General features: G+C 42.9%; 1 long non-coding RNA gene, 3 other non-coding genes and 1 pseudogene across 4 annotated transcripts; 2 read left to right on the top strand and 3 right to left on the bottom strand.

Annotated features, from left to right (window-relative positions):
* Positions 1 to 223: 223 nt before the first annotated feature.
* On the bottom strand, positions 224 to 24,031 carry LOC145723497 (uncharacterized). Its single transcript, XR_014148611.1, has 3 exons — positions 23,971 to 24,031; positions 17,525 to 23,840; positions 224 to 4,547 (listed from the first exon to the last, which is right to left on the bottom strand). It is a non-coding gene; the product is annotated as an uncharacterized LOC145723497 (long non-coding RNA).
* Positions 13,512 to 13,609, bottom strand: LOC115941292 (U6 spliceosomal RNA; annotated as a pseudogene).
* On the bottom strand, positions 21,927 to 21,998 carry TRNAH-GUG (transfer RNA histidin (anticodon GUG)). The gene has a single exon. It is a non-coding gene; the product is annotated as a tRNA-His (tRNA).
* TRNAH-GUG (transfer RNA histidin (anticodon GUG)) lies at positions 22,660 to 22,731 on the top strand. Its single transcript has one exon. It is a non-coding gene; the product is annotated as a tRNA-His (tRNA).
* A 139-nt stretch (positions 24,032 to 24,170) lies between the features above and the next one.
* TRNAH-GUG (transfer RNA histidin (anticodon GUG)) lies at positions 24,171 to 24,242 on the top strand. The gene has a single exon. It is a non-coding gene; the product is annotated as a tRNA-His (tRNA).
* Positions 24,243 to 25,679: the final 1,437 nt, after the last annotated feature.

The following is a 25,679-nucleotide window of genomic DNA, read 5'->3' as shown; positions in this document are numbered from 1 at the left end:
TTTTTTTTTTTTTAAAGATTTTATTTATTTATTTGACAGAGAGATAGCAAGAGCAGAAACACAAGCAGGGGGAGTGGGAGAGGGAGAAGCAGGCTTCCCGCCGAGCAGGGAGCCCGATGTGGGACTCGATCCCAGGACCCTGGGATCATGACCTGAGCCGAAGGCAGACGCTTAACGACTGAGCCACCCAGGCGCCCAAATAAATAAAATCTTAAAAAAAAAAATATTTTTGTTTTCACCATCCCAGCTCTCTCTCATAATGGCATCAATGTCCCATACATCACTGACAGTATATTTTAAACAGATGTTTTCTCCCTTTTTAAGGTATTTTATATCATTGATCTTAATAATAAAGCTAGAAATAAGTAATATATACTAGGCTTCTTTTGTAAAGGCTACAAGAACCAGGCCCTGCTGTGAATCAAGAGCCAAACCCAGATTCTCTCAAATATTTAAGTCTATCAAATAGTACAGTTTTGAAAAATAGTTTATCCTCAGAAATAGTTTATCCTCAGATTTTACCTATTCCTGGAAGTGCAACTCCAATAAATTATGGTTCACTTACAAGTAATTAAGATATATACATCAAATAGCCCTTTAGATCAGTTTGTGAAGAGAGTTGCTTTCCATCTAGTAATTGTCTTGACACAAGGTCACATTCCTAAAATAATTGCATCTCTTGCTTCCGTGAATTCTCAACACCTCACCTAAACAGGCCCAGCAGGATCTTCTTGAACAAGCCAGCATGTGTTTTGTAGGAACTTCTTGCTCTGGTGAAAGGTTGTAGGTTCCTCCTGATAAGCACCCAAAAACTAAGTTACAAAAATTACTGCATCCCATTTGTATCAATACCCAGAACTTAGATTACCTGGCCTGAGGAAGAATTTTCTATTAATCAATGAGGAAAAGTATTCAGCCAGGGGACACTGGATAATATTGTGGGAATGGCAAAAAGGTCAGATCAAACCTTGCCAAGGAGGAGCAAGTCAGAATAGACCTACCCAACCTGGACTAGTAATCAGTAATCTCCTCAGTAATCTCCTACCGTGGAAGTGGACACTTGTCACATCAGGCGAGACTCTTGAGACTTACTTCTTCCTTGTTCCTTAGGGACAAAGGATGGTTTAGCTTCCAGATTCAGAAAAGGGCCATTTCTCAGAGGTAGCCTTGACCATTCTTCCCTAAAAGCCACATGAACGCCTACCCCTGAGCAGTAAATCAGATGTGCACTGACAGGCTGGAAGGGAAACACCACCACCCTCAAGAATCCCTGGTGGGCAGGGCCTGAACCAAGAAGCCCAGCAATAGAGCTGTTCCAGTTTGATTTAACATTGATATTGTGCTTTCTATGTGCTGGGCTCTTTGTCGGAACTTTACAAGGAGTAACTCACTGACTCCTCCTCAGAATTCTTGAGGTGGTTACTATTCTCTTTTCCATTTTACAGAAAACAGAGAAGTTAAGTAACTTTCCCAAGGTCACAGAAGCTATAAGGAGCATAGACAGAATGCAAACTCAGGCAGCCTGGCTTCAGAATCTGAGCTCTCAACCGTCCTCCTATGCTGCATCTTACCTGGGCCAGGCTCACCCATCTCTGCCCTTCCTAAGTATCCTCAGCACACTGAAGTCATAAGAGCAAAGATCTCCAATTTCCAAACTCTTGGAAGGTCCAAAGAAGGCGAGGCCAGCAAGAAGCCCATCACACTGAGGTAGGACAGGTTGGCCAGGGCTGGGACCAGTCACTAAGTTCAGATGCCCAAGGGTCTTGGCTCACAGATTTCCATGACTCTTTCTCCACTGCTATCTCTCCCATCTGAGATGCTTCCTCTTCCTTATACAGAGCCTTCCTTTTCACTCTTCCCTCCCTCATTTCCCCTTTGCAGGGAGCCCAAGCCTGTGTTAGCTGAGTAGAGTATATATTACCAGATATAGGGAATCTGAGAAAAGAGAAAGTAATCTTTATCACCACCTAACTGAATCAATTCAAGAGGATACTTTAGGATCTCAAGAACTCTCTTGCCTTTCCATGCTTAATAGAGAACGTAGTGAGTAAAAAGGATTGCTTAGAGGTGTCAGTGTGCCCGAGAGACATCATTATCTCTGGAACATCATTTGCAAAGTGTATCAAGGAACTAATTTAGTTTTAATCCTAGACTTCCTGTGTGTGTGTCAGGTACCTTTGGTTTGCCCGTCCAGATCAACTCTCCACCTGGCTCTGGACCCTAGGAGCCTGACCCTGTGGACTATGGGCTCCCATGCCCTCCTGCTCATCTAGTTGGGTTCTACCAAGGGGACCCACAAAGAGATCAGAGAGTATGAAAAGGCTGAGGTCAGGGTATTGAGGAGGTCTTTACCTGACTCTCCTGGTTCTCTTACGTCTTGTCCTTTCAGGCCTGGGAGTAGTAAGGGTTCACTGCTTACTGCCTCGGGTTCTTGCACGACTCTTTCTTGTGGCTCCACTACATCTGGCACACATCTTTGTAATGGTCGCTTTGTAAATAAACCCTCCTATAATTTGAATTTAAATATTCCATCTATTTCCTCTTGGGGCCCAAACTGATACACTAGGTGAAGCTGATTTAAAATTATACCCAGTCAAATGCCAGTTCAGTAAAGCCACTGCAAAATTAGAGGGGCTGCACCAGTCCAAAAATAAATAAAAATCACATGCCTAGAAAAGATTTCTGTCATCACTTCACAACCACATTTGCATATTTCCTGGGAACTAAAGTTCAGTGGGTACCACCAGAAATCAGTTAAGAACAATCACTTGAGCAAAATCTATTAACAACCTGATCCTAGAATATCAAGTTGAAACTGGACCTCTCTTGTAAAAAATTAAAATAAAAAGAAAGCCATAAGAGGCATTGCAAAGGAAGAGAGAAAACAAACTCTCACACCCTTTTTAACCAATTGAGAAGCAGGGCATAGAGGTGTGGGAGTTCATGGTCTTGCTATCCTGCTTGGCCTGGGATCTTGTTAATACTACCAAGCTCTTTACTTTACATAATGGTACAATTTGAGGGTTAGTAACTGTGCTCTATCTGGAAGCTGAGTTGAGAAAAAAAATCTGTCTGATAAATGGTGAAATGTAATACCTTGGCCATAGCTTGCTGTGAAGTATTTACCCACTGATAAATTCTCCAGGTATGTATATGAGAGGCTTTTCAGATATGGACTAACAATAGCCCTCTCTCATGCTTACTGCCTGTAGCCTCAACTGACAGAGCAAGAAAGAGTGGGGTAAAGGTGGTGGGTAGTGCTAGCTGAACAGAGCATTAGTGGACACTACAGATCAGGCTTAGCAGCCAAGGTGTTCGTGCATTTTCTCAATGACCTTATCCACAGGATGCAGAAACTCCCAACTAAGGGAGACAAAGCTATGGAAACTCCTAGGGTCTGGGGTACTAGTATTTAGCAGTTAGAATGGAAAGCTTAGGATGACTTTCAGAAAATCCATCTCCAGTGCTGTTGTCATTGTGACCCAGGCTGATTATTGTTGCTTTAGCTTAAAGTAAGAATGACTGAGTCTGAAAAGCAAAAAAGGTTATCATTAGGCCAAAGTGGAAAGCCAAATAGGAGCTGGAAAACCATGGAAGGCAAGAGAAAGGTCTATCAGATGGAGGCCAGCAAACTTACAATGGAGGCAGAGACTCTGTGAACCTGGGGATGACCAGTTCTGAGAGCCATCAGCCCAGGTTGAGTGAGAAGGGAACCTAAACTGAACATGGCCAGGTGCTTAATTGCTGAGTTGTGATGGATGTATTACCTTAGAAAAGAATGCTTTCTCCACAGAGTACCCAAATCTGCTTCATGTGCCCATTTCAGAAACAGAAAACATCAGATCTTCTTCACACTAAGGGTGGAGATCCAACCCCAAAGGTCCAGGAAGGCAGTAAAGTGAGATATCCAAATGGCCCTTCAATCCACCCTCAACTTCTTCCTTCCAGAACTCTTATCTCTCAGAGTTAGAGATAACACTGGTTCTGACAGGGAGTAAAGTCTTCCCAGGGACTTTATGAGAGAGAAGATGCCTTCTCTCATTGGGGAGAATCACGACTCTATCTCCAGTGGCCTTTTCAAGCCAAGTCCTAGGTTCTGTTGTTAGCAAAAGTTTCTCCTGGTTTCTAGTATATAGTTAATGCTGATCATGGACTTCCTATGCTGATATAATTTGCTCCTATTTATACATTCTTTTAATAATTTAAGTAGGAATTTGAGGACACAAAAGCTCTAGCTTCTTCAGCTGCAGATAGCAGATTCAGGCCCTAATGAGAGAAAAAAAGTAGAGGATGGGAAGGATCCCCTACCAAGGACGGGCTGCCTGAAATTCTTCACTTGGGATTTGCATTCACATGTAACATAGTCAAGACTGAGATGTTCTTCCATACCTCCTTCCTGAGAACTTGTACAGCTCATACCCACCCACCGATCTTGCTATGCCCACCCATCCCTGCCAGGCTTACCACCATCCTCCCAGGAAGTCAGAACAGTTGCTCTGATAGGAGAGCCAGAAGAGACAGCAAACTTGGTAGAAGCAGTTGGTGAGCTAGGAGGAAAAGTGAAAAAGAGATATAATCTGTAAGAAGGAGGAGAGATCAATGATTTTCAGTGATGTATAAAATCAGGTAGCACGGTAAATGAGAAGAAGATGCTAGATTTGGCAGTGAAAAGGTGACTGGTTCTTATGAGAGAGCTGTTTACAGGACAGCTAAGGACCATACCAAGTACTAACAGGCTTTCAGAGCAACTGGACTTCTCATACATTGATGGTGGGGATGATTTCCACAAAAATATGCAAAAACAAAATACAAAAGTCAACTGTTTCTGTGTACCAAAAAATGAAGTTTAATGAAAGATACTTTAAGATATAATCTTTAGGGGCACCTGGGTGGCTCAGTCAGTTAAGCATCTGCCTTCGGCTCAGGTTGTGATCCCAGGGTCCCTCTCCCTCTGCCCCCTATTCATGCTTGCTCTCTTTCTCTCTCAAAAAAATAAATAAAATCTTTTTTAAAAGGATATAATTTTTAAAATAGTGTATCTTCAAATATTTTTTTCTGTCTCTCCCATCTATCCCCTCTTTCTAGGACTCCAATTATATGTATATTAGGCCACTTGATAATATCCCAGGGATCTCTAATACTGTCCTCTCTCTCTCTTTCAGTCTTTCTGTCCCTGTGTTTTATTTTGGATAGTTTCTATTGCTATGTCTTCAAGTTTACTAATCTTTTCTTCTGCAATGTCTAAGCTGCTATTAATCCCATTCAGTGTACTTTCATTCTAGATGTTGTGTTTTCATTTCTAGAAGTTCAATTTAAAACTTTTTTTTTATGGTTGTTTAAACTGTCTACAGGTTATATGACACACAGAAGGCCTTCCTGCTCCTATCTCACCCCCAGGAAAATTCCATTCTCCTCTGTGATTTCTGCATCCATCTGTCACACAGACAGAGAGCCTCTCCAGCAGACCAGTAACCCAGTTGAAACAAACACACAAACAAACCAACCAAAACACTCACCACTCACAACTCAAATGCACAGTGCTTCCTAGGCTGTTACACAGCGGGCACCTGATAGATACTTGTTGGATAGTTAATAATGAAGAACAACTCAACAACCCCCGCCAAAAAAAATCCAAATAAAAAATGGGCAGAGGACCTGAATAGACATTTTTCCAAAGAAGATATACAGATGGCCAACAAACACATGAAAAGATGCTCAACATGACTAATCATCAGGGGAATGTAAATCAGAACCACAATGAGATATCACCTCACACCTGTTAGAATGGCTAGAATCAAAAAGACAAAAAAGAACAAGTGTTGATGAGGAGATGGAGAAAAAGGAACCCTCACGCATTTCTGGTGGGAATGTAAATTGGTGCAGCCACTGTGGAAAATAGGATGGAGTTTCCTCAAAAAATTCAAAATAGAACTACCATATGATCCAGTAACTTCACTACTGAGTATTTACCCAAAGAATACAAAAACACTAATTCAAAGAGATACATGCACCCCTATGTTTACTGCAGTATTATTTACAATAGCCAAGATATGGAAGCAGCCCAAGTGTTCATCCATAGACAAATGGATAAAGAAGATGTGTATATACATATACATTCTCCCACATATGCATATATACACATATACATATATACACATATATATGTGTGTATGTACCTACAATGGCATATTACTCATTCTTAAAAAGAATGAAATCTTGCCATGTGTGACAACATGGATGGACCTAAAGTGAAATAAGTCAAAGACAAATACCATATGATCTCACTTACATGTGGAATATAAAAAACAAAACAAATGAGCAAACAAAGCAGAAACAGACCCATAAATACAGAGAACAAATTGATGGTTGACAGAGGAAGGAGATGGAAGGGATGGGCAAAATGAGTGAAGGGGAGTGGGAAGTGCAGGCTTCTCATTATGGAATGAATAAGTCATAGAGGTGAAAGGTACAGCATAGGGAATATTGTCTGTGGTATTATAATAGTGTTGTATGGTGACAGATGAGAGCTACACTTGTGATGAACATAGCATAACATATGGAGTTGCTGAATCACTGTGTTGTACACCTGAAACTAACATTGTGTGTCAACTATACTTCAATTTTTAAAAAAGGGAACATTTTTTAAAAATAATGAAGACAGAAGAAACCATGCTGTAAGGAAAGGAGCTAGATAACTTTGAACACCAGGATCTTTTAGGCACTCCTGAAATCTTCCCCTGTGGGTGACTCCTTCTTGAGCTCTAAGGTTGGGTCTGCCAGTGTTAACGCAATGCTGATGTCATTTAGCCACCTCTGGGGAAAATGCTGAAAATTTGTTTAAAATGAAGGAGTTATATTAAGAGGAAAGGTCAAGAGACTGAAAATTTCAAGAGACTGAAATTTCCAACTTTCTAATCATTGGCTAGCTAAATGCTGAGTGGTTATATTATCTTGCTATCAGCTAAGGAAGAGAACAGATCTAGAAATTATCCTGTTTCCAAGAGAATGACTGAAGAAATCAAAGTACCAAGGAGGAGTACTTGGAGGCCCTCCTGTTCCTCTCTTACTCAATTCCATCTTAAGTCCTTGGTGCCAGCCAGGGTCATAAATTAGCTGTTATCTGGGGGCTTAGAGCAGATTATCTTGTAGAGTCATACAGATTTTTAGAGCAAAATGGACCTTTAATATCTTCCTGTTAACCACAACTGCATTGATTGTAGATAATCCAAATCATCAAGCCATAGGCAGTCATCTGATGGGCATGGCATAAGGACTCTGTACTCTGTTGGCTCTGTATTCAGGCCCTCAGTGAACTCAACAGCCTATTACACCTCCCACTTCCTGGAGAGGACATCCAGTTCCTCTCTCTAACCCTGACCTTAAGAAGTCTCCTTCCATGCTCCTGTCTTCCCAAAAACCTGAAGGTCATTTCCATTTAGATGACCCACTGATGTCCAGCACCACTATGTTCTACACAAGAACTTCCTGTATCAGGGCACTTGAGTGGCTCAGTTGGTTAAGCATCTGCCTTTGGCTCACATCATGATCCCAGGGTTCTGGGATAGAGTCCCACGTCAGGCTCCATGCCCAGCTTGAGATTCTTTTTCTCCCTCTGCTCCTCCCACTTGTGCTCATGTGCTCTCTCTCTCAAATAAATAAATAAAAACCTTAAAAAAAAAAAAAAGAACTTCCTGTATCTTCTCAGATGCCACCTCCTCCCAGTTCCCCTCTGTTACCCCCTGGGTAAAGCACTCCTTATACTTGCTTCTCTCCTCCTATACCAGCCCTCCCAACCCCCACCATTGGCACTTTCCTTCACTCAACCTTGTATTGGAGCAGAGCTTGTGTTAGAGCTAAGGGCCTTTATGCCCTCTCACCAGGGGGGAAGTTCCTTGAGTGAAGAGCTTGTGAGGTAGAAAAAGAGATATGCAGTAGGGTGCAGAGGGAAGCATTTAAAGATATATTTCTTCAACATCACAATTTTGGATAGTGTGCACCCTGAATACCACGCTATTTGAATTACTGCAGGCAGTTAAAGTGGCAGGTTTAAAGGGGAGGTGACAACAATTATTATTTTTGTATCCAGTTATAGTTTATTTTTTGAAATGCTTGCCATTTCTCATGGAATTCTGATGCTTTTTGAATTTTGCTGGCAAGAACGGTAAGGTCTTTTTCTCTCTAGCTTTGTCCCACACGCAGGTTCCTGTGGCAGTGAGACACCAGATGTGTGAAGGGTGTGGAAAGAGAGGAGGGACTTGATAAATGCCCCTCCATGCTGCAGCGCTGGGCTTGGCCATACCAGATAACCTGCTCTTTCAGGAAAGAGTTTCTAAAAAATACCTAACTGAAAGATCAACCACACATTATCCGACCACAATAAGGGGAGTGGGAATATGGTAAATACTAAGGGCTTACAACCTCTCTGTCCTGGCATTAGGGATTTCTATCTTCCCTCCCGTCCTCTGCTTCTACATCCTGTTTGTACTTTCTCTATCTCTCTGACTCTCCTTCCCTCTCTCTCCCTCAAACCCCCTCCTTCCTTTCTCCCGTCTCTCCAAGTACACTTTGCAGTGCTCTGCCTGAGAATGCTGTGATGGAGACGGCTCTGGGAAAACAGCCTCCGGAATGCCTGTGGGGCCATCACAGTCCTTGCAGAGTGGAGCTGGTGACCGAGGCATACGGTGCTGTGTTTGTGCTCTGTGTGTCAGAGAGCAGGTGGGTGAGCAGTCATGGCCTTGTGATGGGGATGGACGAGGCTTGGGGAGAACCCAGGGAGGCCCTGTGAGTGTGCTCATGTGCTATAGACATTCAGCATCAACAACCTTCTACAATTAGTCTTATAAGGATGTGGATTCAAATCTTTATTTTCTGTTTGCTAAACTTCATGGGAGACTTTTGGCTTGGGTTCTGGTTAGAAAAGCCTGACCTCCAGTATCCCTTATTGATTTATGATTGGCTAATTATTTTCCATGGCTAAATTGTGAGGTGGACGAAGTCTAAAACAGTTGGTGTTGTTCTCCCAACACCAATGCTCTAACGCTGATAAGAGTCTATCCTTGGGCGCCTGGGTGGCTCAGTTGGTTAAGCAACTGCCTTCGGCTCAGGTCATGATCCTGGAGTCCCGGGATGGAGTCCCGCATCGGGCTCCCTGCTCAGCTAGGAGCCTGCTTCTCCCTCTGACCCTCCCCCCTCTCATGTACTCTCTCTCATTCTCGCTCTCTCAAATAAATAAATAAAATTTAAAAAAAAAAGAGTCTATCCTTGTCTGGAAGATAACTTATAAGGAAGTAATCCTTGGCCTATTTGTTATTAAGCATTTCAAGGTTTATCTCTCTTGGGGCTTTTTACTTTTAATGCAGGATTAGAAATATTTGGAGTCAGAGGCTCTATGGGCAAAGCAACCTCATGACCTTGGGGAAAGTACAGTATTTAACTTCCTTGAACCTCAGTTTCCACTTCTGCAAAATGGAAGTGGTGATAAGCATATCTGCCTACAAGATTGGGAGTGATTAAATTAGAACCAAAGTGAAAGGGGAAAAAAGACATTTGTATAAATGGCAAAGTGCTCCAAGAAGTGCAAATCACTTAGCATAGTGCCTGGTACAAAGTAAGTGTTTGCTTGGTGGTGGCTATCCTGTCCTACATAAGTAACATAGCAGGAATCACTGGAACATCTTAGAAGCAGGAGACAGAAGGCAGCGGGAGAATAGATAGAAAGAAAGGGAGCACTATGGTGGTTGCTGGGGATCCATGTAAAGAGCAAGCCAGTAAGGCCTTTTCAGAGGTGGCAATGGCCAAGGAGCAACTAAGAAAAAGGACATTTAACATCTGCTGTGCTGAGCTACCCTCTTTCCCTCAAGTCTTTGGTAAACTCTGCTACATGTACAGCTTGGTGTCAGTGGTACTTGGAGAATTCAGGAAGCTAGGGTATCTTTAATCAAGGCTGGTGAGGCATGGAAAGGGAAAGGGAGGTGATACTTTTAAAAAGACAGTCCACCTAGTAAAGTTAGAGAACTCAGCAGAAGTGTGCAAACAGAGCCAGAGACAATAAGGAGAGAATCGCCAAGATTGCTTAGAAATATTGGGAGTGATGGTGATTATTCTCATTCTACAGGAGATGAGGATTCAAGATAATTTTATTTAAATATGAAAGTATGGGAGTTCCCAGCAGGCCAGAGGAGTCTGGGGACATCTAAGTGGCTAACACTTCAGTCACATGTATATTATTATCACTTGGTTTATGTTATGCCCCCTTAGCCATATTGTAACCTCCTTGGGATTGCACCTACGACAGGGTGTTGCAACTGAATTTGTCGGGCTTTTTTACCCTGTATGAATTTCATTCCTGTATATGGACACACCAGATCCTGGCAGTAACCCACAAATAGTATGCCAAGTGTCAGTGTATTGCTCCTATTTTCAAGATAAGAAAATGCAGCCTCAGAGTGATGACGTCCTGTTCCCTGGGGGTTCTAGAGCCAACAAACAGTGAGCCAAGCCTGAGGCATGAGGGTGCATGAGGGTAAACTTGGATGTCAAGGTGAAATCTAACTTTCCGTTCCCTCTCTCACCATCTAGATAGAGCTACACTCATGCAACAGCCTGTGTCCTCTCTAGCCCCACAGAGGAATTTGTCTGTCCCCCTCAAATCTCACATTTACCACCTAGGGCAAAACCTTTAGATGAGCTATTTGGTATTTAGAAGGCTAATGCCAATGGCATCTTCACAGAACTATGGAATTAAATGAAATAGTTAAAGTCTTTGACATGTTGCCTGGTACATAGAGATGTTCCATAAATTTTCTCTCCCTTTTCTTTCCTCCCTTCTTTCTCTATCGCTAAATTTTTTTAAAAAGATTTTTATTTATTTATGAGAGGAGAGGCAGAGGGAGAGGGAGCAGACTCCTCACTGAGCAGAGAGCTCGATGTGGGACTAGCACCCTGTAGCATGAGACTTGATCCCAGGACCCTGGGATCATGATCTGAGCCGAAGACAGATGCTTAACTGACTGAGCCACCCAGGTGCCCTCTATTGCTAAATTTAGGTTCAATGTTCATTCTACCATGCCCTGTTCCTTATGTTTCATTGTACCTTCAACAGCCCCTGTCACATGACTGATCATCTGACTCTTCACCTGGGGGTAACCCAGCAGGATGGGACTGGGGCTGGGCTGGGCTGGCTTTGGGCTTGGGCTAGAGAGGCAGACAGAAAGCCCCAGGCCATGTTTGAGGTACAAGGACAGAGATCCAAAGTGGTAGAGCCAAATTTGTTCTCAGGTCCAAGAGGTGACCTCAGAGCCAGATTATGGGATAATTTCAACACAGATACTAGTCCATGTGAAAAGATCTGTTAACAAAAGAGAACCATGGTCTGGAAAGTTTATTGGTGTATTAGCCTGTTTGGTTGCTATAGCAAAATACCATAGACTAGTATTAAACAACATAAATTTATTTCTCACAGTTCTGGAGGGTGAAGTCCAAGATCAGGGTGCAGCATGGCTGGGTTCTGGTCAGAGTTCTCTTCCTGGCTTGCAGATGGGTGCCTTCTTGCTATGTCCTCACATGGCAGACAGCAAATGAGCTTTCTGGTTTCTCCATGAGGGCCCCACTGTCATAACCTCATCTAACCTAATTACCTCCCAAAGGGCTCAGCTCCAAATACTATCATATTGAAGCCTGCTTCTCCCTCTCCCATTCCCCCTGCTTGTGTTCCCTCTCTTGCTGTGTCTCTCTCTGTCAAATAAATAAATAAAATCTTTTTTAAAAGAAAAAAGATCTTAGTAGCTAGGCATATTTTTTCCTTGGTTTATTCTGTATATATGTATACTTGTTAATTTATTTCTTCTCCTTCTCTTTTCCCTTCCTGTGCTCTTCCATATAGGATGAGTTGATGATAGTTACCCTTATATTTTGTTTTTAGATTACAGGACATCAAGGGGGGATCATGACTGAAAAAGAAAAAGGATGACCATCATAAAGACAACAAAAATGACTGATAAAACTTTGGGTCTCCTCTTTTGAGGGGAGATGGTAAGGCATCTTTGTAAGAGAGATAGTCACAGCACATTAGGTACAAGCATTATATTGTCATTATCATCGTTTGGAAACTAAATGAGAGTAAAATGGTATGTATGGATCCTGAGTACCTAAAATAATGAACTGCACTAGACTGTCTACTGGCAACTCAGCATCCCACTTCTGTACTCCCCGAAGAGCTAGGGATTCTGGAAAATATTTCTTAGAATCCCTTGACAACTGTTTTGCATGTTAGATTCCACAAATGAGAGGCACTTGCATGAAATTTAGAGAACAGAAGAGAGGCAGCTTTTCAAGGCTATTCAGACTTTAGGACAACATCCATTCATGATAAAAACCCACTCCAGAGTAGTCAACATAATAAAGGCCTTATAAGACAAACCCACAGGTAATATCATACTCAAGGGTGAAAAACTGAGAGCTTTTCCCCTAAGTTCAGGAATAAGACAAGGATGTCCACTCTCACCCCGTTTATTCAACATAGTACTGAAGTCCTAGCCACAGAAATCAGACAACATAAAGAAATAAAATGTATCCAAATTGGTAAGGAAGAAGTAAAACTCTATTTACAAATGACTATGCAGCCATAGAAAACCCTAAAGACTCCATCAAAAACCTACAAGAACTGATAAATGAATTCAGTAAGGTCACTGGATACAAAATCAATGTACTGAAATTAGTTGCATTCCTATACACTAATAATGAAGCAGCAGAGAGTGAAATTCAGAAAACAATCCCATTTGTAATTGTGCCAAAAACAATAAAATATCTAGGAATAAACTTAACCAAATAGGTGAAAGATCTGTACTCCAAAAACAATAAAACACTGATGAAAGAAATTCAAGACAATACAAAGAAATGGAAAGACATCCCATGCTCATGGGATGGAAGAACAAATATTGTTAAAATGTCTATACTACCCAAAACAATCTACAGATTTAATGCAATTCCTATCAAATTACCAACAGCATTCTTCACAGAACTAGAACAAACAATCCTAAAATTTGTATGGAACCACAAGACCTCGAATAGCCAAAGCAATCTTGAAAACAAAAAACAAAAAACAAAACTGGAGGTATCACATCCCAGACTTCAAGTTATATTACAAAGTGGTAGTAATTAAAACAGTATGGTGCCAGCATGAAAATAGACACATAGATCAATAGAATAGAATAGAAAACCAGAAATAAACTACAATTATATGGTCAATTAATCTTCAACAAAGGAGGAAAGAATATACAATGGGAAAAAGACAGTCTCTTCAACAAATAGAGTTGGGAAAATTGGGCGGCTACCTGCAAAAAAAACCAAAAAAACTGGACCATACCAAAATAAACTCAAAATGGATTAAAGACCTAAATGTGAAATCTGAAATCATAAAAACCCTTGAAGAGAGCACAGGCAGTAACTTCTCTGACATTGGCTGTAGCAACACTTTTCTAGATATGTCTCCTGCAGCAAGAGAAAGCAAAAATAAACTATTGGGACTATACATTAATTTGTGTGTCATTCTTGCACAGGGACAATCTCTGCATTGTTCCAATTTTAGTATATGTGCTGCCAAAGTAAGCCCTCTATTGGGACTATATCAAAATAAAGTTTCTGAACAGTGAAGGAAACAACAAAACTAAAAAGCACCCTAATGAATGGGAGAAGAGATTTGCAAATGACATATCCAAAAAAGGATTAGGATCCAAAATATATAAAGAACTGATACAACATCCAAAAAACAAATAATCTGTTTAAATGGGCAGAAGACATGAACAGATATTCTCCAAAGAAGATATCCAGATGGCCAACAGACACATGAAAAAATGCTCAACATCATTCATTAACAGGGAAATGCAAATCAAAAGTACAAAGAGATATCACCTCATATCTGTCAAAATGGCTAAAACACAAGAAACAACAAGTGTGGGTGAGGATATGAAGAAAAAGGAACCCTCATGCACTCCTGGTGGGAATGCAAACTGGTACAGCCACTGTGGAAGACAATATGGAGGTTCCTCAAAAAGTTAAAAATAGAACTACCCTATGATCCAGTAATCACACTACTTGGTATTTACCAAAAAAATACAAAAACACTAATTCAAAGAGACACATGCACCCCTATGTTTATTGCAGCATTATTTACAATAGCTAAACTATGGAAGCAGCCCAGTGTCCATTGATAGATGAATGGATAAAGAAGATGTGGTATATCTATACAATGGTATATTATTCAGCCATAAAAAAAGAATGAAATCCCGCCATTTGCAACAACATGGATAGAGCTAGAGAGGATAATGCTAAATGAAATAAGTCAATCAGAGAAAGACAAATGCCCTATGATTTCACTCATACGTGGAATTTAAGAAACAAAACAAATGACCAAAGGAAAAAGAGAGAGAGAGAGAAACCAAGAAACAGACTGAAATATAGAGAACAAACTGGTGGTTACCAGAAGGGAGGTGGGTGGGTGGGGGATGGGTGAGATAGGTGATGGGGATTAAAGAGTACACTTACCATAATGAAAAAAAAAAACTATTCAAACTTTCCCTAACACTCTCCTCAAAGCTCTTCTACTGTCTGCCCAGTTCCAAAGCCACTTTCATATTTAGGTGTTTATATTATGGCAGTGCCCCACTTCTAGTAATAAAATCTGTATTAATTATCTATCACAGTGTAACAAATTACCTGAAATTTTAGCAGCTTAAACTGATGAACACTGATTATCTCACGGTTTCTTAACTCAGGAATTTGGAAGTGACTTAGCTGAGTGGTTTGGGTTCAGAATCTCTCATGAAATTGCAGTCAAAATGTCAGCTAGAGTATAGGCATCCGGAGGTTGACTGAGGCTGGAGGATTTGCTTTCAAGATGGCTCACTCACATAACTATTGTTCAAAGATCTCATTTTCTTGATGACTGTTAGCAGTACTCCTCTGTTCCTCAACTCATGGATCTCTCCATGGGTTGCTTGAGTGTCCTCATGACATAGCAGCTAGCTTCTTCTGGAGCTAGTGATCTGTAGGTGCCAAGGGGAGGCTGCCCTAAGATGCGCCACTCTGGCACGAACATCATTTTGAGTTAAAAACAATCAAAACCCAGTAGAATCAGGAAAAGCTCTTTACATCCCCCTCATTGTGGCTTGGCTTGTACTAGGAAGAGAGTTATTAACAGATTCTTCTTTACCTGATTCTTCTTTACCTAAGTAAGTAATCTATATAATAGGGCAACCTTTGTTTTCCAAACATCTCCTCTCACCTTCTTGCTACTGGTCTTTCTCCCCCTTGTATCCTCAGGTTCCTATCCCTCCCCTTAGCTCATACAAGGCTCCTGTTGCCTCACTGTCTGTAATTTCCATGTCTGTGTGGATTCCCTGTACAAACACTATTAAATGTGATTTTCTCCTGTTAATCTGTCTCATGTCAATTTAATTCTTAGTCCAACTAGAAGGACCCTATAGGGTAAATTATTCCTATCTGACAGATCCAAGAGAGAGAGCAAAGAGGAAGCCGCAGGGCACTTTATGACCTCATCTCAGAAATGACACACCATCACCTCTACTTTATTCATTTGAAGATGTCACTAAGTCTAGCCCTCAGTCCAGGGACAGAAATGAATCTCTACTTCTGGAAGGGAGGAGCATCAAAAAATTTGTGAATATATTTTAAAACCACAAGTTCTCTTGAAGCATTTGATCTAAAGAGACTTAGGGAGGAAAGGAGTTCTTAGCAGTTTTGATGATATAGTAAGAAAGAAAGTCATCCAGACTCAGGATGAGGCCAGTGAACCAAAGGGTAGTCATGACACAGAAGTATTTTGACTCTGAAATTTAGGAGAAATTGGGAAAAGAGTCAAGTCAGTTTTTTGCAATTTTTACATGTGTCTTTCCCTTTTAACTTAAAATTACATTTGAAAATTGCATATTCTGTCATCATGTCAGATTCTCAATACCACAGGGTAACACAGATACACCTATTTTCATACTATTTTAACTACCACGACTCCAAAAAGTTTTCCATCCTTGATATTAGAGCTTCCTCTCAAACCTCACATCCATTTCCTTCATCCAACATGTCCATCCCCTCTACCTCTGAGCTAAAGAGCCTCCGAACTTACTGCCCTCTGATCACACATCTAGAGTCCCTCCTTCACCCCCAGATTAGTCCCCAAGCCCCAACCTCAACAACCAGAACCAAAAGCTGAAATTCTCTTCTGTCTCTCCTCTGAATTAAGACTTTGTCAATAATTACCCATTTATACCTCATCTTTCTAAAATACAGATATAATTATGTCCTCTTCTGTTTAAAAATAGAGACTTAAGGGATGCCTGGGTGGCTCAGTCGGTTAAGTGTCTGCCTTTGGCTTGGGTCATGATCCCAGGGTCCTGGGATCCAGTCCCTCATCAAGCTCTTTGTTCAGTGGGGAGCCTGCTTGCTCCACCTGCTTGTGCTCTCTCTCTGGCAAATAAATAAATAAAATCCTTTAAAAAATGGAGACTTAAATGGCCCCCCAATACCTATAACAAAGTCTATAAATGGCCTTCAGGAAATCTGTGAATTCCTGACATTTTTGTCATAGGTACATCATTTGGGGAACAAGCCTATGGCTTTAAATGGATCCCCCAAACAGTAAGTTACCACAAAATGTCAAGAACCACCAGCTTCCAGGAAAAAGGCCTGACTCAACAAGGGACAAGAGAATCATCAGAATTTGACTCCACCCTTCCTTTCCCTTCCATATCTTATGTCACAGCTATGACTCATCTTTCCCTAGTCTACCTGTATGTTCATGCTTCCTTGCCTTTGTTTCTGCCTTTCTCTCTGCCTAGAATACCTTGCTTTCTTTTCTGCTAGGAAAATTAGTATGCATGCCTTGGAACCCAGCTCAAATGTCATATCCTGGGGGAATGAATGATCTAAGCTGTAATGCGTTTTGTATATACTTCTAACATAATTGTAATTGTTTCTTCACTCTTCTGATTAACCCTGGACTGAAATGATCATCTCAGAGTTAGAATGAGTCTTATTCAAATTTATATCTCCAAGGCCTAGCATAGATCACACTAGGGCCTACTGTTTGTCGGGTAGGTGGATGGGTGTTAGCTTGGACCACCGCCTGACAGAACAGGGATAACCTCCCTGTGAGCATTCCCCTGCAGACCCCCCATAAACTGAGGACCCTAGTTTCTTCTCCCCCTAGTGCTTTGCTCTGTAGTGAGCTTTGTTCTTTTAGATCTTACTGACCAGTAAAATTTTAAAAATAATTTTGGAGATCAACATAGGATTGCCAATTTTTAATTTTCCAAGTAAAGACTTTAGAAGAAATTATCACTTACCTTCTCCATCACGTTATAAGAAAAGTCACTTTAGTATATGTGCTGCCGAAGCAAGCACAAGAAAAGTCACTTTAAAACCTCAGAAGTATGAAGGACATAATCTCAGCCTAGAAGATAGTCCTTTGAATTAAATACATTTAGCCTTTCAAAAAGCTTACCACATTTACCTTATTTTCTCTCATTCCATGATGAAAAATTCCTGTTTATCAGTTCTAGAATAATGTTTGGAAACCATTGATTTAGACCTTTGCTTCTGAAAGGTGACTCCTGCATTCTTCCTCAGGAATGAGTTTTTGGCCTCATGACAGGGACAGTCCTGTAGGATCTCCCCATGGGTTTCTTGTTGTGGGGACAGAAAGAAGTACTTGGAAATAAGAGACCAACTAATGCATATTGAGCACTTACCATCACAGTTAAAAACTCAAGAATGCAAGAAATGCAACTTTATCTCTTTTTCTTACTGAATTTATTTTCTATTTGAATATGTCCCACTGTGTGACAAATATCATCTTAACTTGGGGTCCCTCTCCCTTTCTTTCATCTTTGATCCAGGGGACTGATTTAGTACACAGGCAGGGCTAGATGAAACCTCCCAAGGTCTCAAACACTGATGAGATTATGATGTCTCATATGTAACTGAAAAAATTTTAAATACGTATAGCTCATTATTTCCCAACAAAGTTCTCATTTTTTTCTCTCTCTCTCCTGAAATCATCACTTCAGTGCTTCTTATTCTTTCAAAAACTGTCTTACATTTTGGGGTAGATGCTTTGTTTCCCTGGTGTCCTTGGTAAGTTCCAAGCCTACCAGTGGGGTCATCTGGTTCTGCTCATTGGTCCTTAGCATCCACTTGGATATATTTGATTTTATTGTGGGTCCATACAGATCACCATAGAGTCATTCTCACACACAAGACTGCCTCAGATCTGAAGGCTCTTTATGCCACATCTGAGCCATTCAGGGTTAGAATTTTTCTTCAGTCTAAAACTTTGATCCCTTTTAAAATGCAACACTTATTACTATATCAGTCATCATACTTTGTACAGACAAAGGAGCTGAGGGAATAGCAGGGTGGACAATAGGCAGAGAACAGGAGGACACTGTATCATATTATTTTCCATTGGCTCAAATTCTCTTATTTTTTTCTTAGCTTTCCTTTCTGATTCTTGCACTAGATTATAGGGCTACGAGAACAACACATCTATCTTATTTTCATTACTACGGCCCCAGAACCTAGAACAGTGCCTGCCACGTAGGAGGACCTCAGTAAATATTGTTGATCTAATGAATGAGAATGACGGGATAAGAACAACACAAAGAGGTAGAAGAGTGTCAGAGTGAGGGGGCTGGAAGTGCTAAAAATAAACTTCAATTCTTTTACAGTTCTGGTGGAAGTTTGTATCAGTTTTCTCTTGGAAAGTTTCGTTCCACTGAAGCAAGAAATGCCTCTTCCTTCTACCATTCCGTGTGTGTGTGTGTGTGTGTGTGTGTGTGTGTTTAGGGTGGGGAGGGGCAGAGGAAAGAGAGAATGTTAAGCAGGCTCCATGTGGGGGTAGGGGCTCGATCTCAGGACCCTGAGATCATGTCCTGAGCCAAAATGAAGAGTCCGATGCTTAACCAACTGAGTCACCCAGGCTCCCCTCTTGTGTTTTTTTTTTCTGATTGTTGCCTCTGGTCTAGTTGTTTCTCCTAGCTGGAAAACTAAACTATTTGGGCAAAGTATATACCTTTGCAGCTCCCCAATCCGGATACAAAGCACTTTGAGAGCTAAAAGATCCTAGTTTATGGAATGAATGAATGAATGAATGAATGAATGAATGAAACTTGAGTCTGAATATCCAGAGAATCTCTGAGGAATGGGCTCCCTCTTGGGGCTTAAGGCCAAAGTGGTGTCTCTCAGACTGAGTCTTATCCAGCCTCAGCATTCCACATCCACATCCTGCGGGGGCAGCACCTCCTAGTGGAAGTCCAGGGGTGCTGCCTCCTCCTTAGATGCCCCAAATAGGGCCTCTTGGTGACTCCCTCCCAGAGCTCCATCTTGTCATCCTCAAAACCATAATGTTACTCCCCTAGATGAGGTCCGGTAGACTCTAGCAGGTCCCTTCTAGTAACCCCAAGTACCGACAAGGTAAACAATGAAGGGCTCCATTCCAGCCGAGTGTTCTAGACAACAGCAGCACTTCTCAAACTTGAATGTGCAGATGAATCACCTGGGAAGGATCTTGTTAAAATGAAGATTCTGATCTAGTAGTTCCGGGAGCTACCAAGGCTGTTGGTCCAGTCTGTACTGCACCTCTGCGGTGACCAGCCCCCAGATGCACCAGGTGTGACCCGGAAGCCATGGGGTTGGCTGTTTATGCAAACACTGAAGCTGATAAATTACAGTTGTCCCCTTCAAGGATTGCCCCTTAAAAGTCAACACACTGGGGGCACCTGGGTGGCTCAGTCGGTTAAGCCTCTGCCTTCGGCTCAGGTCATGATCCTGGGATCCTGGGATCCCCTGCTTGGCAAGCTCCTCCCTCTCCCCCCACCCCATGCTTGTGCTTTCTCTCCCTCTCTCTCTCTCTCAAATAAATAAATAAAATCTTTTTTAAAAAATAGAATACTGTGTGTTAACTATGCTGGAATTAAAATTAAAAACTTAATAAAAATAATGTTTAAAATAAAAGTCAACACACTTGATAGCAAAAAATATTTTGCTGGAATGTTGCCTAAAACATTTTTGGAATGTTCGTTGAAGCCTGTTGCACCTTAAAAACTCAGTTTTTCTTTTTCTTTGAAGGTGGATTTAAAAGCAGTCAAAAAACATTTCAAAATAAAATGTGACTATAAATATTGAGATGGATTTACTTATATGACTTATAAATTAGACCTGAAAGTAATCCCCAAACAAGAGTTCCAAAAGTATTTGGGGTAGCTGATTGGAGAAAGTGGAATGTCTACTTTGAAATACAACACTCATTTAGCTGCTTAGTACCATTGCGGTCCTTTTTAAGTTGTTGATTTTATTATGTCCTTTTAAAGGAGTTGATTTCATTACTAGTTTATTTAAGCAAAACAAATAGGGCTTAGTGAGTAGCAGGCACTGTTGCTTTACAAATATTAACTCATTTAATTCTCATAAGCCTGCTTTTATTCCCATTTTACAAATGAGAAAACTGAGGCACAGAGACATTATGTGGCTTACCTAAAGTTACCCCGCTAATTAAAGCAAGAGTCAGGATTCAAACCCTAGGGAGCCTGCTTCCAGGTGTCACTGGCTTAATTATTAAGCTATGCTAACCTTAATTAGAGTTAGGACTAGCCTAAGGAGTGTCAGCTACTACAGAGTCCATCAGAAGGAAAAGAAAAAAATTAAGTGACTTAAAATGGAGACAGGAAGCCTACAAAAAATAACAAATCCAACCCAAACAGAAACAGCTGGAGCTGGAATGTGTGAATAGAGAGGTCTTACACCCCCTGTCTCCTTCCTGGTTCTGATACCTAGGAAAGACCTCAAGGTGGAAGGGATAGCAAGTTCTCAGGTCGACCTTCTGCTATTCTATTCTCTCATGCTCTGAGCTGTCTGTTTTGTGGCTTTAAACTCGTCAAATTTAGGGAACAGGGATCTGGGAGACCCTAGGAAATTACAGCCTGCCGTAGTGTCTCGCTTTTTACATGCTGTTCAGTGAGTCTTTGCTGATGGATTGTGGGTAAAGGGGGCCCAGTCCCAGCGAAACGTCCATCTCTTCCAGGAATGCTTCCTGACTTGCCCTGCCACCTCCAGGTCCCCTGAGAGGAGCTGGAGAGGCTCATTCCTCACTCAGTCCTACCTCATTCCCTCCCTGACAGTGACACAGCCGCCAGCAGCCACCTGAGAGCCAAATCCAAAACTCACTTCCATTTTGCCTAACGCCAAATGACAGACCCGAATTTGTAGAGCTCGGATTTTTTAAGTGCACATAAAACCAACTAACAAATGAAATTTGCCTTTAAATCTGAGGTAGATTAGGAAAAAAAAATCCGCCAGGAGAAAACACCCTCTCATGTAGGAGGCTGTGGAAGTGGAGGCCACAAGCCCCTCGTTAGCACCCCTCACAGTGGGTATGGGAAACAGTGCCTCTAGTGTGGTCATGTTTTTCACTGGTCACAGGATCTGAACCAGAAATGGTTCACCGTATTGTCTAATCTGCATTCTTCTAACCCTTAAAAAATGTTTGCCCCTTGTTCCTATAACCCCTACACTCAAAAGTATTGAAGTTGTAGCAGGGTGAGGCTTTTCTGAGGATCTGGTGTACGGTTTGACCATTGACAGCGGCCAAATGAGTTAAGAGTACCACACAGAACGACGTCCTAAAACAATCATACAGCGGGGAGGATGGAGGTGGGCAGCTTCACTCGCTCTTAGAGAATTAGAAAGAGGAATTAAAGTCCCAGAGTTCCGCAGAACTTCCGTCCGCTTTTGCCGCATTCTAATTTCGGCCCTAAACCTAACCTACTATTAAAGGGAGCAGTCGGGGCATAGCCGTGGGAGGCAATGTGGCTTCCCAAATCTAAAAAGGCGCCCTTGCCGTGCCATTGTTCCCACAATGCCGTGACTCGGATTCGAACCGAGGTTGCTGCGGCCACAACACAGAGTACTAACCACTATACGATCACGGCGAGCTACCGGGACGCCACGGAGCTCTGGCTTCCGAGTGTGGGCCTTCAAGTCTAGCCGGCCGCCGCCTTAGCCTTCCAACGTCGCCCGCGCTCTGCCAAGCCTGCCTGGCCCTCTCGCTGACCCCGAAGCGAAGAAGGGGCGCCGTGGTCTCCCCCGCCGGTCTCTGCCGGTCGTGCGCACCGATCGTAAAAGAAAGGACGGGAAAGTGCTTTGCAAACGAAAGGATTCCTAGGAGGCCGGGACGCTCCCGTAGCCTGTAAGGATGTGATGCCCCGGTGTCGCCAGAATGCCCCGGGGTCGTCCCGCGCACACCCACCAGGCCCCGGCGCTCACGGTATGTGAGCGGATTCCGGCTGGGAATGGTCTCTCGAATTCTACAAGAAGGAAAAATCAGTTCCGACCCACCCGCACAACTTCCTTCGAGGCGCGGGGGCAAGGGAAAGCTCGAGCGCAGCCTCCAAACCGGTGAAGCGGCGGGATCTGGCCCGCGCCGAGTGCGGACTGAAATCAAGAAAGCAGGGAGACCAGTGCGTCTGCGCGCGCGCGAGGCGAAGCGAAGCCCCAGAGCGGCGGGAACAGATAATGACGTGACGAGGGGGCGGGGCTCTCAACACAGAAGGACTCAGGCGAGGAGACTGAAGGGCGAATCCCCAGTAGCTCGCCGTGATCGTATAGTGGTTAGTACTCTGCGTTGTGGCCGCAGCAACCTCGGTTCGAATCCGAGTCACGGCATTGCGAGAGCAATGGCACGGCAGGGGGTTCGGGTTTTTATCGCCGTCCTCCATTTTTATTTCGAATTTGTAACAACATTCTCGAAAATGGATCCCAATCCTCTTGTGACAGTTGGAAACGACGTTTACGTCACGCCAGCTCTGGCTAAATTGGACTTCCAAGAATATAGGCTTCCGGTTACTCAGCCTACCCGCGATGTCGTTCAGTGCGGACAAAGCACAGAGCACTCACAAGGCTAATTGTTGTCATAGGCATATGTACGAATTTCTATGGCAGCGCTGGAAAAGGACTCCCAACCATAATAGAAAGAGAAGGCTTCGCAGAGGAGGTGACTTTTGAAGTAGCTCTAAAGGCAGAGAAGGAATTTGCCGAGCAGCCAGGATAATCTTGTGGGCAAAGGTATGAAGGAGGTCTCAAAAAGGAACTATCGGCAATTCTTTATAAATCTTCCCCCTTCCCCACCTCTAAAGGACCTGTTGAATGAATGAATGGAAGTAATTCAGGAATGGGAAACGACACTGAGGCAAGGCCAAGGGCTGGAAAAGGTGGACGAATTTCCTGCAGTCTGTGGGTGGGGGTGAGGGGTGGAGGAGTGAAAGGATTCAATTCGTGTTTAGTAACACCCCTCCGGTGACTCTGCAGGGGGTGGGGGTGATGATTAGAGCAGACAGATGGTCACCGTGGATTCTCTTGTTAGAACCAGTGGCACCTTCTCAGTTTAGCAAAAAGCCTCTGCCTACTGTGGACTCGGCCTGGTTCTAAGCGTCGTGGGGGCGGGTGCACTGATGGACAAGAAGAAAAACCGGACTGGTGCCTGTTGCCGCCCGGGGCACAACCAAGGTGGGCACCGGGTCCTGCGGCGGCAGTACTGTGAGGGAGGAGTCAGGGCCGTCGGGGCAGGAACAGAAGCTGCAAGGAAGTTGGTGGGGAGGGGATCGGCAGGGTGAGATGCATTCATTGAGACCCTTCTACGTAGCCAATCGGTCCTGAGGGCGTCCACATCCTCCACCGAGGCGATGTTGGGTCACTTCTGGGGGAATCAGCAAGGACGAGAACCCCTTAGGAGCGTCCCCTGCAGACCCTCCCAGGCACAGGAGATGGGCATCTTCCTAGGAATGGGAATCACACAACTTGTGAACACTGAGTTCCGGCCAGTCCCGTCCCTGGATGCCCAAGTGCCCCCCCCCCCCAATCCCACCCCATTCCCATAGAACCCACCCTTCCCCACCGCAACATCACCATTTCTGTGGCTAAGGGACCAAAACCTGAGAGAACCCGAGCAACTGGTCAGAGCGCAATGCGCCTGCGCATTCTCAGATTCAGTGTTAGGCTGGAACTCCGCCCCATAGGTGGGTCTCTCGGTGACGTGCACACTGCGAAGGCCTATGACTATTGAAGAGGATAATCAGAAGGCCATCCTTACAGGTCCCCGGTAGCTCGCCGTGATCGTATAGTGGTTAGTACTCTGCGTTGTGGCCGCAGCAACCTCGGTTCGAATCCGAGTCACGGCATTGTGGGAACAATGGCACGGCAAGGGGCTCGTCTTTTTAAATTTTTCTTCTTGCAGTCGATAATGTTTTATAGAGATCACTGTTCGCCTTCTTGAAATGAACCACCGCGTCTTTCTGCCTTGAAGAGTGAGCCACCCCCAAGATCGCCACCTCCAGTAATTCTCACTTAATGCTGTGATTTCAGTTTCACAGCAGTTATAATCCCTTCCCTCCTGAAGAAATTGAAAATCGGTGTCTAAATCATTCTACAGCAGCAAAACAGCGCCCCCATGACCTTGCGATTTTTTCCTTTTTATGAATTTTTAAAAATTGAGTTGTTTATGTTTAAATAGAGAATACATGCGCACAAGTCCAAGGAAAAGTAAGTCTCCCTCTCATTCTTCACTTCATCCACCAGTTATTGCAGTTTCCTTCATACCTTTCCATGACAGCCCTTGTATAAACAAACATTTATATAGCATATATGTATAAAAATATGTCCCCCCCTTCTTGCATAATACAAATGACTTCTTCCCTTCCTTGCCCTCACCCCCAGAAGTCAGGCAGAACTTGAGGTGATATATTTGCACTAATAGGCAATCTCCCTTTACAAGGAAGAGTACACATACCGGGAGGGAATATCTCCCCACTGATCCTGTCCTTTTTCTCCCTAGGCCCTGGATCCTGGCTGGGGCAGGTGAGGGATGGCTGGGTTGGTGAGATAGAGGAAACAGATACCTTATTGTGCTTATAAAAACCTTTGGATGGGAGCCTGGGCTCTGTTGAGAAGCAGTCCTATTTTGATTTCACGTTGGAAGGGCAGGGTAGCATCCTAGGTTTGGGGTTGGGAAGACGGACTTGACTTGGTAGTCCATTTGGAGACCCTTCATTTCCATCTCTCTGTTATCTTATTATGAGGATCAAACTTAAATTACAGGCCACTAGAGTTAGAAAATTCAAGTTAATCAAAGGTAGAACTGAATCTTACTATGTATATTTTCCAAGCATACAACCTCTCCATAAATATTTGAAGAGAGGTTTCTTATGGAGTCCATAAATGAGTGAAGTGGGCCAGTTTACTTCATGATTGTACCTTACGTTGTATTCTTTCAAATACATGTTATCTTCACATCAGACAAATAGAAAACTTGGCCCAAATGAAACTCCATCTCTATCTAGAATCTCAAAGAAGAGAGTGCATGTGTGAGTGTACTAAGATATGTTTGCCCTCTCAAGTTTGTGAACAGAGATGGGCCTGAGGCAAGGCTGGAGACAGAAGACAAGGACCAGTCTTAGAAGAAGGCAAAACCCAGAAGGGATCAGAACTCAGGAGAGGACTGGGCATCCAAACTTAGACAAAGAGAAGTGAGGACACCCCACTTAGTACCCACTAAGAAAAGTAAGGGCTAAGAACTAGGCCTTGGGACATACACAAATGTAGGAGGTTAAAGGAGGAAG

The sequence above is a fragment of the Leptonychotes weddellii genome, chromosome 9 (genome assembly GCF_054177405.1).
Source record: "Leptonychotes weddellii isolate Sample4059 chromosome 9, ASM5417740v2, whole genome shotgun sequence".
Taxonomy (NCBI): Eukaryota; Metazoa; Chordata; class Mammalia; order Carnivora; family Phocidae; genus Leptonychotes; species Leptonychotes weddellii.
The sequence above is the reverse complement of the archived record's forward strand: the minus strand, read 5'-3'. Positions and strand labels throughout refer to the sequence as shown.